The sequence below is a fragment of the Myxine glutinosa genome, chromosome 14 (assembly GCF_964187855.1).
Source record: "Myxine glutinosa chromosome 14, kmMyxGlut1.1, whole genome shotgun sequence".
Lineage (NCBI taxonomy): Eukaryota > Metazoa > Chordata > Myxini > Myxiniformes > Myxinidae > Myxine > Myxine glutinosa.
The window spans coordinates 42,727,861-42,746,326 of NC_136274.1; positions in this window are offsets into that span (position 1 = coordinate 42,727,861).

Genomic DNA, 18,466 nt, shown 5'->3' on the forward strand with positions numbered 1-18,466 from the left:
CGGCCGCTCTACCGAGCCGACCACCTCCAGCACGACGACCGAGGCCTCCACCTGACCAAGCGTGGTGTTACTATCATGCCAGGTTCGGACAGAAGGCCCGGACATGCCGACCCCCGTGCACCTTCGGCAGGCCGGGAAATGGCCGGGCCGGCGTTCATTACCAGCCATGAGCGCCGGCCACACGTGCAACTTACTGTTCATCACGGATAAAGCGTCCGGACGGCGCTTCCTGTGCGACACCGGCGCCCAACTGAGCGTCATACCCGCCTCTGACCAGGACAGGCAATCCGCGGTTTGCGGCCCCTCCTTGGTTGCGGCCAACGGATCGACTATCCGCACCTTCGGCCCGCGCAACGTCACCCTCTGCTTCGGCGGCCAACGCTTTGCTTGGACGTTTGTAACCGCCAACGTGCCCATGGCTCTGCTAGGCGCCGACTTCCTCTGCGCACACGGACTGCTGGTGGACGTCCAACGGCGTCGTTTAATCAACGCTGAAACCTTCAGCTCCCTGGTATGCACATTGAGCAGCTCCGCGCCGACCGAGCTGGCATGCACCGTCCCGGCGGCGAACGAGTTTGCTCGCCTGCTCACGGAGTTCCCGGCCCTCACGCGGCCGACGTTTTCGGCCGTCGCAGTACGGCATGGGATCGAGCACCACATACCAACCACGGGCCCGCCGGTCTACGCCAGGGCCCGCCGCCTCGACCCAGCCAAGCTCGCCGTAGCGAAGGCCGAATTCGACGCGTTGGAGCACCTCGGCATCGTGCGGCGCTCCGATAGCGCGTGGGCCTCGCCACTGCACATCGTGCCAAAGCCGGGGGGTGGATGGCGCCCGTGTGGCGACTACCGCCGTCTCAATGACGCTACCACCCCCGACAGGTACCCGATCCCGCATATCCAAGACTTCTCCGCCCGTCTGGCGGGACGGGTCATTTTTTCGAAAATTGATCTCATACGGGGATATCACCAGGTACCTGTCAGGGCGGCCGACGTCCCTAAAACGGCAGTCATCACGCCGTTCGGCTTATTCGAATTCTTGCGGATGCCGTTTGGTCTCAAGAACGCGGCTCAGGCGTTCCAGCGCTTGATGGACGGCGTGCTGCGTGACCTGCCGTTCCTTTTCGTTTACCTGGACGACATCCTCGTCGACAGCACGTCCCGGGCCGAGCACCTCCTCCACCTCCGAACACTGTTCGGGCGCCTCAGCGAGCACGGCCTCATCGTCAACCCGGCCAAATGCCACTTCGGCACGACGGCCGTTGATTTTTTGGGCCACCACATCACCAAGAACGGGGCCGTGCCGCTGCCAACCAAGGTCGAGGCCATCACCACGTTCCCGCGTCCCCGCACCATAAAGGCCCTGCAGGAATTCCTGGGAATGGTGAATTTTTATCACCGCTTCGTGCCCCGCGCTGCTCAACTCATGCGGCCCCTCTACGAAGCCCTCCGGGGCAAGCCGGCCAAGCACGACATCGCCTGGTCCGCAGCAATGGATGCGGCCTTCCAACGCTCAAAGCGGGCCCTCGCCGACGCAACACTGCTCGCTCACCCGGTGCTCAATGCTCCCATCGCCCTCACCACGGATGCCTCCGACTACGCGGTGGGCGCCGTACATGAGCAATGGGTGAACGGGGTTTGGCAGCCACTCGCTTTTTTCAGCCGGCAGCTCCGGCCGAACGAGCTCAAATACAGCACGTTTGACCGGGAGCTCCTCGGTCTACACCTGGCCGTCCGCCATTTCCGCCACCTCCTGGAGGGCCGACCTTTCACGGCGTTCGTCGACCACAAGCCGTTGGTTTACGCCATGGCCAAGGTCACGGAGCCATGGTCGGCCCGCCAACAGCGCCACCTCTCCGCCGTGTCGGAGTTTACCACGGACATCCGGCACGTCGCCGGCAAAAACAACGCCGTGGCCGACTGTCTTTCCCAGGCCAGCGCGAACGCGGTCCACCTGGGCGTGGATTTTGCGCTTATGGCGGCGGACCAAACCACCGACACCACGGTGCAAGCCCTCCGGGCGGCGGACACGGGCCTCCGCCTGGCCGACATCCCCTGCGCGGACACTGTCCTGCTCTGCGACGTCTCCCAAGGCCAGCCTCGCCCCATCGTGCCCGTCACCTGGCAACGCCGCATCTTCGCCTCCCTCCACGGCCTTTCCCACCCGGGCCGGAAAGCTTCCCAGAAGCTGGTGTCGGCGCGTTTCGTCTGGCACGGCCTTCGTCGGGACGTCCGCGATTGGACCAGCACCTGCACGGCCTGCCAACGGGCCAAGGTCCACCGACACACCCAGGCCCCGCTGGCACCTTTCACCGTGCCCGAATGACGTTTCGACCACGTCAACGTGGATCTGGTGGGCCCCCTCCCCCCGTCACGGGGGTTCACACACCTGCTCACCATGGTGGACAGGACCACCAGGTGGCCGGAGGCCGTTCCCCTCGTCTCCACCACCACCGCCGACGTGGCGCAGGCTTTCATCGCCACCTGGGTCGCGCGCTTCGGTGCACCGGCGGACATCTCGTCAGACCGCGGACCACAGTTCACCTCCGAGCTGTGGGGCGCGGTCGCCCGCAACCTGGGGGTCAAGCTCCACCGTACTACGGCCTACCACCCCCAAGCAAACGGGTTGTGCGAGCGATTCCACCGCTCCATGAAGGCCGCGCTCATGGCCGGCCTTCAAGACGGCGGTTGGGCCGACCGGCTGCCGTGGGTCCTTTTGGGCCTTCGCACGGCCCCCAGGAGGACCTCCAGGCATCCACCGCCGAGCTTGTCTATGGCCAGGTGCTACGCGTCCCGGGCGAATTCGTGCCCGACGCTACCAGTCCCTGGTCCGTAGCTCACCAGCGCTCGGACCTCCAGGAGGCCGCCCGACGGTTTGCCCCCGTGCCAACATCCCACCACGGTGACCCCCAGTCCTACGTCCCCCCAGCACTCCGCACAGCGGAGTATGTTTTTGTGCGTCACGACGCACATCGGTGGCCACTCCAGCCGCCGTACGACGGGCCCTTCCGGGTGCTGCGACGGGACGACAAGTCGTTCGTCATCGACATCGGCGGCAGGTCGGACCGGATTGCAGTGGACCGCCTCAAGCCGGCGCACGTGGACGTCGACCACCCACCACGGGTGGCCCTTCCGCCGCGGCGAGGCCGCCCCCCGTCCACGATGCCCCCCACTCGACCGCCCACCACCTCACCGGACCCCCTCCCACGACCCGCCAGGGGTCGCTTCGGCCGGGTCATCAGGACCCCCCTCAAATTGACCCTGCCGGTGCAAGTCGATTCTGGGGGGACGTGTGTAGCGGCTGCCGCTGGGTTTTCACAATCGCCTTGCACCTATCAAGGACGCGGAGCGATCACCATGCCAGGCTCGTCCAGGACGCCCGGGCAGGCTCGCCCTCAACTTGCCAGGCCGCAGCCAGGACGCTGGGCCACGCCCCCTGGCGCCGGGCCTGGGTAAACCCCCTGGGATAATAGATATATATTGCTGACCGATAAACGGGTTTTCAGAGTGCCTGAGTGTTTGATTTCATTAAAGCAACTCGGATGAATTCTAGCTTTTTGTCGCGTCCATTCTTCCGATCGACGTGGGAGCCCCAGCTCCTTCAATATCCTTGTCGGCACCACAGGACCTCACTCCACGGAGACCCTCACACCATCCTGTCTTGCCATGGAATCGTGGTATGTCGTAATGCAGTCGCCAGGCAGTCCTATCTTTGTCGCCAATGGCCGTAACTTGGCCGCCACTAGTCCTACTGCTGTCGTCGTCAGTCTCCCATAGCCGCAGGGGAGACGTGGCAGTTCTTCTGTAATCGATACGCAGCCGCAACAGTGTCGGCCCGTAGTCGCCGACAAATCCGCCTATGTGTGACTTAGGCATAAGGTCCTGAGTTCGAATCCCGTTCAGCTGTTGAAGTAATACCAGGTGAGGTTGGTTCAGCCTGTCATCCTTCCCATGTCGGTGAAATGAGTACCAGGGTACTGGGCCCGCTCAAGGAGGTTGGTGGCCGGATTTGCACTCCGGCCGCAGCAAAAAAAAACACCTCATTGCTCATTCGGCAGCGCACACAGTGGTGTGCGTCGGGATGGTGCGGAGTCGTCCAAGAACACAGCGACGTGCTGATCATATACTATACACACACACATGTGGTTTATAATATTTATTTACTTCTGGTAAAAGTTTTCCACGGCCACAATAAGGTATTTATAAACGTTAACATGGCATTTGTCCAAGGAGCAAACCACCTGCGGGGGGGGGGGGGGGGGGGGGGGGGGGTTGGTTTGTATTAATATAGTTTTGTAACAACATGAATATTGTCCGATTATCATGTGTATTGTTATTAAAAGCTGCCTTGGAAAAACGCCATGATAAGCTAAACTTAACACTGATATACACCTCAACATGCAACCCCGTTTGGTGGGGTAAAACCCCGTGCATTCACCATGGTGATATACCTGTACCCTCCCTCCTGTTACGTTCCCTCACCCCGTGGAATAAGTTGCTGAACGCATAGATTTGATTGACGTGGTGTTGTTGATGCAGCGCAGGAACGATGGACCAAATGGCCTTTGCGTTTAAGGTTCTTTCTTTTTGTTCACCAAACGTAGATCTCAATATCGATCATTGGACATTATGGTATCTACTGTGATCTATATACCCGACGGGGTTTTCGCACACACCAATGAACGACTTCGCACACCAGCATACATTCCCAAATGCGGTTCGTGATGTTCATTAATTAACAATCCTCCCACGTGACGACGCACTCCACTCTGCCTCCAAAACAAAGAAGAAGAGGATGTAATGTACTATATATTGTTGCGAATATGGAATTTGGCCTCCATATCCGCTTGTAAATATTCCCCCTATCTTCCCCCAATACTCCCCAACTATCCCCAATCCCCCATTCCCTAGTCCCATTGTCTGTAAACACACTCTGTAGAACCGACCTTCCCCTATTTCCCCCCATTAAATGTCGTGCCCAGGTCCACACCGCATCTCACGTAGACAACTTTCGGACATCTTGCTAGTTATTCTTAGTCTATGTCAGTTAAGGACTCGTTTCCATTAATTCTGACTCTTCGTTGCACCAGAATGTGATTATATGGCACCAGTAGTGAGTTTAGGACCTTCCCTTACCTCCTCCCATCTTCTTCCCCAACAACAACTACAGCAACAACAACAACTACAGCTACAACAACAACTACAACAACGGCGCGCGGGGGGAGTGTGCGTCCTCACACCGGCTCGGTTAGCCGCCATGACCATGCGCTCCACGGGTTACCACGAAGGGGCTCCCTGTCAGCCCCTCGTCAAGGGTGGAGCGGTAACCCCCCCCGCACGCACCCAATGAGAAGCAACGAGCCGATTCCATCTGGGGCGGAGCTAACGAGCCGAGGGCGTGTCACTCCCCCGCCGGATATACGCGGCCACGTACCGGACGTGACGTCAGATGCGCCCCGAGCTTGAAGAGGAAGAACAGTCGTGACCTCCGAGCGCTGTGACCTCCCTGCATCTACTGGACCGTACAGTACCCTGTCCTTGAGCCCAGGTGCACCTTGAGCCATCGATACCCGCTTTCCTTGCCATCAATCCCCGTGTGAGTCAGCCTTGTCCCGTTTATCTGTCGTCTGTTGGGGTTAATATAAGTGTGTCTAAGTGCCTGTCTTTCTATGATGTCCCTCTTGTAGTTGTAATCTAACCTTCCGCCTTAATATAACCTCCTCCGGAGGTCTTGAGAACTGAACCCTTGGTGTCGTGTCATTTTAACCCAGCCGTTGTGTCATTTTCCTCAATTGATCTAGCGTAGCGCGATTCGGCAACGTTCGAGTATAATCGGGTAACTTGTGCAGGCGCGGTCATACCAAACCGCTCGGTGAACCAACATCCACCACCGCGTCTGTAACAATTGGTGTCGAGGAGTGAAATTCGGACCCGGGACTAAATTTGTTAGGCCCAAACTTTGGGAGGTAGAATCGATCCGGAGCGCGTTTACTGCGCTCAGACGAAATTATAACGGCGAAATTTGATTTTGTTATACGGAAATAAAAACCCGAATTTTGAAAGTCGCGGCTATGGCAGACCAAGTCGGCTGGGGTCCGGTAGTGGAGAGTGAGGCAGGGTCGGTCCAGGACCAAATTGAGGGACGTGAGGAGAGCGAAGCAGCGAGGGTAGCAGACGCACAAAATGGCGCCTCGCTGGTCACCGCGCCCGCGACCGTGGCAGCGCCCCTGGTGGATTCGAACCTTTTCCTCCTGCAAATGAGGGCCCTTATGGAACAAATGGTGGGAATGAGGGCTGATAGTGAGCGAATGGGAAACCAAATGGGGGTAATGGGAAACCAAATGGGGGTAATGGGAAACGAAATGGGGGTAATGAGGACGAAGCGAGGGGTACTGGTGAGAAGGTAGACAAAAATTTTGAGGGGTTAGACAACGGGATAAAAGAGGTGAGAAATGGGTTAATGGGGGTAGAAAACAGAATGGCCGCTCAAGAGAATCAAATGGAAGGGATGCAAAAGGGGTTAGAGGGGGTAGAAAATAGAATGGCTGCCCAGGAGAATCAGATAGAGGGAGTGAAAAATGGGTTAGAGGGGTTAGAAAACAGGATGGGAAGGCAAATTGAGGGACATGAGGGACCAAGCGGAAAGGGAAGTTAACCAAATGGGGCAGCAGATAGAGGGGGTCAGAATGGGGTAGAAACCAAACTGGATGCTCACAGGGAGGAAATGGAGCAGATGAGGGTGGCAACTGGGCAGAGATGCAAGTGATGGGAGAGGAGATCAGAAGAGGAGTGAGTGAGGAGGTCGGAGGAGTGCGCGAGGAGGTGAGGCACTGTAAGGAGCACATGGAGAAGGAGGGTGAGAAAGGGGACTGTAAAGTTACAAGGGGGCATAGAGGACCTGACGCAGGAAGTGGAACAGCTGACGGAGGACAAAAAGAACTAACGGACAGGTAAAGAAGAACACAGCGGTAATAGGAGGTTTAAAAGCGACACAGAAAGAACTAAAAGATGACTTGGTAGCGACGAAGAGGGAATGTCAGATGGTACGTGAGGGACTGACAACGAGGCTGGACGAGGTGATAGAGGTAATGGAGACGAAGGACCGGCAGGTTGAGGACGCACCTGGAAACGGTCAAGGTAGCCTTAGAGGATGAGCTTGAGGAGACGTACCGGGGAATAAAAGAGGTGAAGCAGAAATTAGAAGAAGTGGAAGAAGGGGTGAGCGAAATTAAGAAGCGACGGAGAGGGGATAAGAAAGAGATAAAAGAGGAGATAAAAGAATTGGTCCAAAGTCTGTGTTCGGATCGTGATGATGTGCTCATTAACCGGATGAGGGATTCGCAGGTGATGGAGGAGAAGCGAAGAGGAAGAGGACCCGGTGTAAGTGGTGACCAATATGGTCGTGCGTATGATGCGCCAGGGGATTTAATAAGCTTGGGGGTCGAGATAGACCCGGGTGTTCATGAGAGGCCGTTGTTGAAGTGTGTGACAGGTCTGGTGTGCGAAAAAGGAGGTGTGCGAGAAAGTCCGACTCTGGGGTGTGTGAGGAAAAAGTGCGTGCCAAGGAGTGAGGGTGCTGGCGAGAGTGAGTCGGTCGTAGCGCGTGTGCGAGGGGGCACATGGAAGTGCGGTGTTGTGAGTGTTACAGAGGGTGTGACGGGAGAGTGTGCGCGAGAAAGGTGTGTAACGGACAGGTGCATGGGGAAAGAGTGCGCTGTCAAAGGCAAGGAAGAATGCACACCTGTGGTGAGTGTTACAGAGGGTGTAACGGGAGAGGGTGCGCGAGAAAGGTGTGTGACGGACAGGTGCATGAGGAAAGAGTGCGCTGTCAAGGGTAAGGGTGAGTGCGCTGTCAAGAATGGAGGTGAGAGTAGTGAGAGTGACAAGGAGAGTGAGTTGGTTGTGACAGGTGAGCGAGGATGTACACCTGGGATGGAAGGATGCACACCTGGAATGGTAGAGCGTGAGTGGGAATGCACGCTGGAGTTGGTGGTGAGGCACGTGGTTGGGTGTGCGAATGAGAGCACACCTGTGATTGTCACAGAGGAGGTGACCGAGGAGGGGGTGCGAAGAGGTGTGTTGGTGAGGTGTGCTACCAACGAATGTGTGCCAAAGTGTTCGGTGGTCAGGTGTGTGACCAAGGCTGTGAGTGGAATGGGTGTGCCTGGGTGTGTAAGGAAAGGTACGAGGAGCATGGGCACGGCTGCATGTGTGAGCAAGGAACGGGCTGCGGGGTGTAAGCGTCCAGGTGAAGCATCGACGTTAGACGGGGTAGAGTTTAGAACGACTTATAGCCGAATCGGGCCCTCGGTGCGTGCTGGGCCTCGCTTTGAACGGCCGCGTCCGTGCTCCACTAGGCGGAGCGGGCAGCCCGATAGAAAGGGTCGTCATGGCGACCACTTTTTGGTGAGACGTGCCGGCAGGTCGAGAGCGGGACATTGGATGGCTCCGTGCCGAGATGGTGCGTGGGATCTCGGCACGGGTAAGCCCCCGTCCCTGCACCGAATGCCGGACGCATCCAGCCGCTGGCACAGAACAACCCGCATTCAGGGCTTGGCTTTACAAAGCCGGGCTTTGGACGGGAATTGGCGCACCGAGAGGCATTAGTGAGTAGACTGGGTGATGAGGTTAGTGTTTTGGCCCCAAAATTAGAAAAACAAAATTTGATGATTGGCAAGGGATTGGCAGTAGTGATTGGCAGATGATGGGCAGTGATTGGCCAAATTTTTGATTTGTTGCAATTTGATGTGCAAAATTGGTAGTGAGCGATGGGCCCGGTGGGTAAGGGGGGGCATCCCTGCCACCCTTCCCATATGGGGGCAAAGGAGCAATAGATTATGGGGTGTATGGCAGTGAAAACTAGCCCGGGTGGGTTAGGTTATATTGTAGGGATCTAGAAAGATGACATTAGGTGACGTTAAGTTTAGTTAGTGACTGATACCTGTAGTGGGGACGCAGGTAGATTAGTATGGATGATAATGACGTGGGAGCGCAATAGTTTAAAGGGACGACTGGGAAGCGCAAGTTTCAGAGGGGAGTAGTTAGATGAGATGATGCCGTGTGTGTGTGAGGATGGAACAGGTGTGATTGCACAGGTGTGCAACTGGACAGGTGTGTGGAACAGTGTGTGAGTAATGAGTGTTGTGGATCAGCGCGAATGCGCTTGGGGAGAGAAGGGTGCAGGTGGCACCAGGTGTGAGAGCACAGGTGTGCAAGTACAGGTGTGTGGAGAGAGTTGGAGTAAGTGGTACGGAGTGGTGTGCATGGTGCGAAGGTGTGAATGGGGGAAGAGTGGACCCCCATCACGGATACCCGGGGCGGGTAGTGTAAGTGTTAGGTAGAGGGTATAGGTAAATTGTGGTTGGAAATTGGCATTTGTGGTGCGGTTGCAGAATGGTGTTGTGGATGGGTGCATTAGTGTCGTGGAAATGGCTGGGCGTGTAACCTGTTAGTGTGTGTAGTTGGTTGGGCACTCCACCACTGTGAGGATGTCGGCCAGGTGAGGCCGCAGGTGGGCTCTGGGAGCCGGTAGAGTTGTGGATGGGGCCCGAGGATCCGGAGGACGGACCCGGGTAGCCCAGTGCCAGAGAGGGCACCGAGTGGGGAGAGCGCCAGAGGGCCTTCCCCAGGTAGATAGGTTAGGGTAAGGAGCAGGTAAGCTCGGAGGCAACTGCAGTGGTGGAGGTGTACAGGTGGGTAGACCTGCTTGGAGAGTTACACGCCACAGCCCAGAAATTGTGCGAGGGCACCGGGAGATGAATCGGGGGAGTGAGACCCCAAATTGAAAAGCACCACAGTTTGGCCAATGGGAATTGGTTTTTAGAACCCATAGTGTAAGAGGGCCAATGGTTTGGCCGGAGAAAGACCCCGGGTAGTGTAAAGTTGTTAAAGTCATTTAGGAAACTAGGGCATGCCCGTACTATATCTATATCTAAAATTATATCCCCCCCTCTATTTACATGAAATGGTTTGGTGCATGAAATGTTTTGGTCCATTCGCAACGCCAAAGCGAACGGCGAACGCTTTACATGAAATGGTTTGGTGCATGAAATGTTTTGGTCCATTCGCAACGCCAAAGCGAACGGCGAACGGCTTGCGAGTACAGTGACAATCCCCCCGGGGTTTTAATTAGTTTTAAAACATCGTTTAACGCCAACATAGCGCCAACATAGTTTGCCGACGGGAAATAAATGAATACGCTCTCAAATGTGCCATCCGAGGCAGAGTGTGTTCGCCACGTTCGGCACACGCGATAGCTCGCTGCTCTCTGATTGGTTGAATCGTTTTTTGGACATAGCTCGGTAAGTAATTGTCCGATTAATATGAAACCTTGAAAAGGCACATCCTCGGGTCCCCAGCAATATACCTGGCAAGTTTCAAGTATATCGGACCCGTGGTTGTCGAGAAACAGCGGTCACAGACAAACAAACAAACGTACAAACAAACAAACGTACAAACAAACAAACGTACAAACAAACAAACACACAGAGATTACTGGAATTATAGATAGATAGTTAGGATTGATGAACCTGTCGCACCATACGCAGCCACTTACCTGTGGTGATGATGATGACTCCACACCTGTGTTTTCTTTGTTTTGTTGCAGGAAATGAGATTGCTGTGGATTGGTTAGACGCATCACGACGTGGATGAGACATTGGGGTGATTCCATCTCTCCCTCCCTAGGAGGGACTGATGATGAATTGGTAATGGCAAATTTTGATGTTCAGTTGGAGATGGCAAATTTTGATGAGAGTTGAAAATGGCAAATTTGATTGGTTAGGAGGGAGAGAAGACGAATTTGGTTTATGGGAGGAACGGGGAAGACAGTAGGGATGTTTGTTGATTTGTAAAGTAGATGTTTATGGGTAGTGTTGTGTTTTGTGGATACAGTAAGGGGTAAGGGAGGGGCCATGTAGGTTACCTGGTGGGGGGGGGGGGGGGCGTACGGTAGGAACGTACCTGTCTCACCTGGTTCCCATGTGCCCCCAGTGTGCATTACCTTGCATTGCGTGCACTTTTGCGCCCTTACCACCTTACTCACTTGTCTGCTTCTTTTGTCTCCCACCTCCGAGGATCTGGCTTTGGGGTAGAGAGAGAGGAGAGAGAGGTGCTGGCTTCGCAGTTGTGGGCCTGCACTTTCGCTGTTTGCTGCCTGGATCGATACACCATATGGACCGCAATGTTTGTGGCCACCCACCATGGACCGCAGCTCTTTTGCGGCCAAGCACCACCCGTGGATGGACCTATGGGTCAACGTGGCACCTATGCCAAACAGGTGAACCACTCTTAGTTGGCCCCTGACGGCCACAATAAAGAAATGGACGCGGTTGGCGCCTTTCTTTATTTTTGAAAGAAGTAAGAAGGCCAAGTGCACCACACGAAGGCAAGACCAGCGGCAGAACATCGGCCGGCTGCGACACCACACAATGATTTATAGACACTTTATTGGTGCACCGGATGGTGCTGACTGTACATGAGGGGGTGGTGCTTTTCGTGCTGGAAAAGGGTGCTCTGCACGTTATTAAAGGCCGTAGGCCACAGAGCACTCGTGGGTTGGTGTATCGATGCTGGCATGCGTGCTCTCTCTATGCATAACATCTGCATGTGTTCCTCCAGAAACAGGTCCTGGATCGTAGTGTAAATAGCAGCGTAGTCGTGTAAATAATGCTCCCTACCGGCTGTATGTTTAGTTTGCGAATTCTTTCCGGATTCGGTTATCCTGTGGGTGTGTTTCTGAGAGGAGAAGGGTGCAACGTCGCAGGGGGACATATTTACTCATTTGTGAATATCTGTAAAACTGTCGCACTCAGAGTAGAGTTAATAGTAGAGGGAACTACATCTGAGTGCCACACTAAAGTAGGTAAAAATTTATCGGGTCGGGACGCCCCGAGGGTAGAGAAGGGTGCAATGTTGCGAATATGGAATTTGGCCTCCATATCCGCTTGTAAATATTCCCCTATTTCCCCAATACTCCCCAACTATCCCCAATCCCCCATTCCCTAGTCCCATTGTCTGTAAACAACACTCTGTAGAACCGACCTTCCCCTCTTTCCCCCATTAAATGTCGTGCCCAGGTCCACCGCATCTCACGTAGACAACTTTCGGACATCTTGCTAGTTATTCTTAGTCTATGTCAGTTAAGGACTCGTTTCCATTAATTCTGACTCTTCGTTGCACCAGAATGTGATTATATGGCACCAGTAGTGAGTTTAGGACCTTCCCTTACCTCCTCCCATCTTCTTCCCCAAACAACAACAACAACTACAGCAACAACAACAACTACAGCTACAACAACAACTACAACAACGGCGCGCGGGGGGAGTGTGCGTCCTCACACCGGCTCGGTTAGCCGCCATGACCATGCGCTCCACGGGGTTACCACGAAGGGGCTCCCTGTCAGCCCCTCGTCAAGGGTGGAGCCGGTAACCCCCCCGCACGCACCCAATGAGAAGCAACGAGCCGATTCCATCTGGGGCGGAGCTAACGAGCCGAGGGCGTGTCACTCCCCGCCGGATATACGCGGCCACGTACCGGACGTGACGTCAGATGCGCCCCGAGCTTGAAGAGGAAGAACCAGTCGTGACCTCCCTGCATCTACTGGACCGTACAGTACCCTGTCCTTGAGCCCAGGTGCACCTTGAGCCATCGATACCCGCTTTCCTTGCCATCAATCCCCGTGTGAGTCAGCCTTGTCCCGTTTATCTGTCGTCTGTTGGGGTTAATATAAGTGTGTCTAAGTGCCTGTCTTTCTATGATGTCCCTCTTGTAGTTGTAATCTAACCTTCCGCCTTAATATAACCTCCTCCGGAGGTCTTGAGAACTGAACCCTTGGTGTCGTGTCATTTTAACCCAGCCGTTGTGTCATTTTCCTCAATTGATCTAGCGTAGCGCGATTCGGCAACGTTCGAGTATAATCGGGTAACTTGTGCAGGCGCGGTCATACCAAACCGCTCGGTGAACCAACATCCACCACCGCGTCTGTAACAATATTATCTGGGAATGAGCGGGTTTATTCAGCACGTGGTATCGGAGGGATTCATTCAAGTACCACGTGTTGTACGGACGGACAAGATCAAAGACGTGGAATGAACATGGATGGGGAGGGACACGAACATAGACGATGACAGACAGGGACACGAACATACACGACAGACAGGGATACAGCGACGAATTCACCTCAACACACGACGTTTACACCAATTCACCTCAACACACGACGTTTACACCAATTCACCTCAACACACGACGTATACACCAATTCACCTCAACACACGACGTTTACACCAATTCACCTCAACACACGACGTTTACACCAATTCACCTCGACACACGACGTTTACACCAATTCACCTCGACACACGACGTTTACACCAATTCACCTCAACACACGACGTTTACACCAATTCACCTCAACACGACGTATACACCAATTCACCTCAACACACGACGTTTACACCAATTCACCTCAACACACGACGTTTACACCAATTCACCTCGACACACGACGTTTACACCAATTCACCTCAACACACGACGTTTATACCAATTCACCTCAACACGACGTATACACCAATTCACCTCAACACACGACGTTTACACCAATTCACCTCAACACACGACGTTTACACCAATTCACCTCAACACACGACGTTTACACCAATTCACCTCAACACACGACGTTTACACCAATTCACCTCAACACACGACGTTTACACCAATTCACCTCAACAAACGACGTTTACACCAATTCACCTCAACAAACGACGTTTACACCAATTCACCTCAACACGACGTATACACCAATTCAACTCAACACACGACGTTTACACCAATTCACCTCAACACACGACGTTTACACCAATTCACTTCAACACACGACGTTTACACCAATTCACCTCAACACACGACGTTTACACCAATTCACCTCAACACGACGTATACACCAATTCACCTCAACACACGACGTTTACACCAATTCACCTCGACACACGACGTTTACACCAATTCACCTCGACACACGACGTTTACACCAATTCACCTCGACACACGACGTATACACCAATTCACCTCAACACACGACGTTTACACCAATTCACCTCAACACACGACGTTTACACCAATTCACCTCAACACACGACGTTTACACCAATTCACCTCAACACACGACGTTTACACCAATTCACCTCGACACACGACGTTTACACCAATTCACCTCAACACGATGTTTACACCAATTCATCTCAACACGACGTTTACACCAATTCACCTCAGCACACGACGTTTACACCAATTCACCTCGACACACGACGTTTACACCAATTCACCTCAACACACGACGTTTACACCAATTCACCTCAACACACGACGTTTACACCAATTCACCTCAACACACGACGTTTACACCAATTCACCTCAACACACGACGTTTACACCAATTCACCTCGACACACGACGTTTACACCAATTCACCTCAACACACGACGTTTACACCAATTCACCTCAGCACACGACGTTTACACCAATTCACCTCAGCACACGACGTTTACACCAATTCACCTCGACACACGACGTTTTCACCAATTCACCTCAACACACGACGTTTACACCAATTCACCTCAGCACACGACGTTTACACCAATTCACCTCAGCACACGACGTTTACACCAATTCACCTCAACACGACGTTTACACCAATTCATCTCAACACGACGTTTACACCAATTCACCTCGACACACGACGTTTACACCAATTCACCTCGACACACGACGTTTACACCAATTCACCTCAACACACGACGTTTACACCAATTCACCTCAACACACGACGTTTACACCAATTCACCTCAACACGACGTTTACACCAATTCATCTCAACACGACGTTTACACCAATTCACCTCAGCACACGACGTTTACACCAATTCACCTCAACACACGACGTTTACACCAATTCACCTCAGCACACGACGTTTACACCAATTCACCTCAACACACGACGTTTACACCAATTCATCTCAACACGACGTTTACACCAATTCACCTCAGCACACGACGTTTTCACCAATTCACCTCAACACACGACGTTTACACCAATTCACCTCAGCACACGACGTTTACACCAATTCACCTCAACACACGACGTTTACACCAATTCACCTCAACACACGATGTTTACACCAATTCACCTCAGCACACGACGTTTACACCAATTCACCTCAACACACGACGTTTACACCAATTCATCTCAACACGACGTTTACACCAATTCACCTCAGCACACGACGTTTTCACCAATTCACCTCAACACACGACGTTTACACCAATTCACCTCAGCACACGACGTTTACACCAATTCACCTCAGCACACGACGTTTACACCAATTCACCTCAACACACGACGTTTACACCAATTCACCTCAACACACGACGTTTACACCAATTCACCTCAACACACGACGTTTACACCAATTCACCTCAACACACGCCGTTTATACCAATTCACCTCAACACACGACGTTTACACCAATTCACCTCAACACACGCCGTTTACACCAATTCACCTCAACACACGACGTTTACACCAATTCACCTCGACACACGACGTTTACACCAATTCACTTCAACACACGACGTTTACACCAATTCACCTCAACACACGACGTTTACACCAATTCACCTCAACACACGCCGTTTATACCAATTCACCTCAACACACGACGTTTACACCAATTCACCTCAACACACGACGTTTACACCAATTCACCTCAACACACGCCGTTTATACCAATTCACCTCAACACACGCCGTTTACACCAATTCACCTCAACACACGCCGTTTACACCAATTCACCTCAACACACGACGTTTACACCAATTCACCTCAACACACGATGTTTACACCAATTCACCTCAGCACACGACGTTTACACCAATTCACCTCAACACACGACGTTTACACCAATTCACCTCAGCACACGACGTTTTCACCAATTCACCTCAACACACGACGTTTACACCAATTCACCTCAGCACACGACGTTTACACCAATTCACCTCAACACACGACGTTTACACCAATTCACCTCAACACACGATGTTTACACCAATTCACCTCAGCACACGACGTTTACACCAATTCACCTCAACACACGACGTTTACACCAATTCATCTCAACACGACGTTTACACCAATTCACCTCAGCACACGACGTTTTCACCAATTCACCTCAACACACGACGTTTACACCAATTCACCTCGACACACGACGTTTACACCAATTCACTTCAACACACGACGTTTACACCAATTCACCTCAACACACGCCGTTTACACCAATTCACCTCAACACACGCCGTTTACACCAATTCACCTCAACACACGACGTTTACACCAATTCACCTCAACACACGACGTTTTCCTGATCGAACTCGATGTTATTCATAAAATACTCACCTCGCGCAGTCTTTCAGTTACAAATTTGTAATTGCATCTGTCTGCACTTCTGAGGTAAATTTGCATATAAATTATACTTTTAAAAGTCTTCGACGAAGTACATTCATAAGCGTTTACAAATTAGCTTTTATTCTCCTTCGAGTGTTTTCATAACTACCAAGGCTGATAAAGACAACAGAATCGATCGCTAAAGTATAAATGGGGAAATCGTTAAAACGGTAAATGTACTTCTTCTTCTTCTTCGATTTTTTTTTACCAGCCGAGCCCAATCGGGGTTGAGGCGATTACAATGATTCTCATTTCCCACGGTTTTCGATGTACGCTCAATATGCGCTACATCAAATGGTCATGTAACATGTGGTAAAGTTTTAACCTCCTTAATTGAACGGTTTTCGATGTACCGTCGGACCCCGCTATTCGCGGACATTAGACAATAGACATTCCTGGAAAATGCCGCGAATGGCAAAACCTAATGGCCCCACCGAACCGTGGCATCGAGTTCATCTGGAGTCGAGATTCTGGACGATGCGGGACCAGTGAACGGTCAGATGCTACTAATCATCACTGATGCCCACTCAAAGTGGATCGACGCTTATTTAACACATCTGGAACAATAGGGAAACCGAGACGTTGTTTTGCTACACACGGCTTGCCCAGAGTTATCGTTCATGATGATGGGCGGAATGTTTCTCGAGCTCGGAATTCTCTGGATTCACACGCAGGAATGGTATCAGGCACAAAGTTGTCAGTCCACAACACCAAGCTTCCAATGGCCTGGCTGAACGTTCAGTTGGAGTCATCAAGTCCGGACTAGGCAAACTGCAGGACGGAAACTTGGAAACCAGGCTCTCGCGTCTGCTCCTCAAGTATCGTACTACACCTCATGGTACAACAGGGGTAACACCATCAGAATTACTGATGAAACGACACTAAGGACCAACCTGGACCGTCTGAAACCAGATATGGCTTCTCGAGTGTACCAGAGCCAACTTAACCAGAGGTTGCATCACGACAAGTCAACAATGAGCCGCTCACTTCACACCGGGGATCCAGTGTTCTCCCGCAACTTTGGTGCAGGTGCTGTTTGGTTGCCTGGCGATGTCAAAGACAAACCTGGCCCACTGTCGCATACAATGTGCTTGCATGATGGGAGGGTTGTCCGTCGACACCAGGACCACGTTCTCTACCGGCACTGCAGTCCCATCGAACCTCTAATACTACCTGTCGTGATGCCAGAGCCTGAACAGCAACAATCCATTGTTGTGCCTGCACCTGGGAATGTCGTGCCTCTAACGGGCGTCTCTGATGCACTCATGCCTGAAATCGATGCTGCCGTTCCACCTGCAGGCAGTGATGTTGCCTCTCCTGCACACCTGCCATGCAGCTCATCCAGAAACAGCGACACCAACTCTCCTGCACACCTGCCTCGCAGCTCATTCAGAAACAGCGACACAAACTCTCCTGCACACCTGCCTCGCAGCTCATCCAGAAACAGCGACACAAACTCTCCTGCACACCTGCCTCGCAGTTCATCCAGAAACAGCGACACCAACTCTCCTGCACACCTGCCTCGCAGCTCATCCAGAAACAGTGACACCAACTCTCCTGCACACCTGCCATGCAGCTCATCCAGAAACAGCGACACCAACTCTCCTGCACACCTGCCATGCAGCTCATCCAGAAACAGCGACACCAACTCTCCTGCACACCTGCCTCGCAGCTCATCCAGAAACAGCGACACCAACTCTCCTGCACACCTGCCATGCAGCTCATCCAGGAACAGCATCACCAACTGTCCTGCACACCTGCCACGCCGATCAACCAGAATAAGGAAATGCCCTGATTGTGTGGACCTGTAGATGTGGCAGTCAGTTATCTTGTTGCACAGGTGTAGCTCGCCCCTCACTCTTCAAGTTGTGTTATTCTAGTTTTCATAAACTTCAAGTTGTGTTGTTTTACTTTTCCTAAACTTAGCACCGTTTTCTGTTGATTCACCTTTGCCAAAATATTGCTC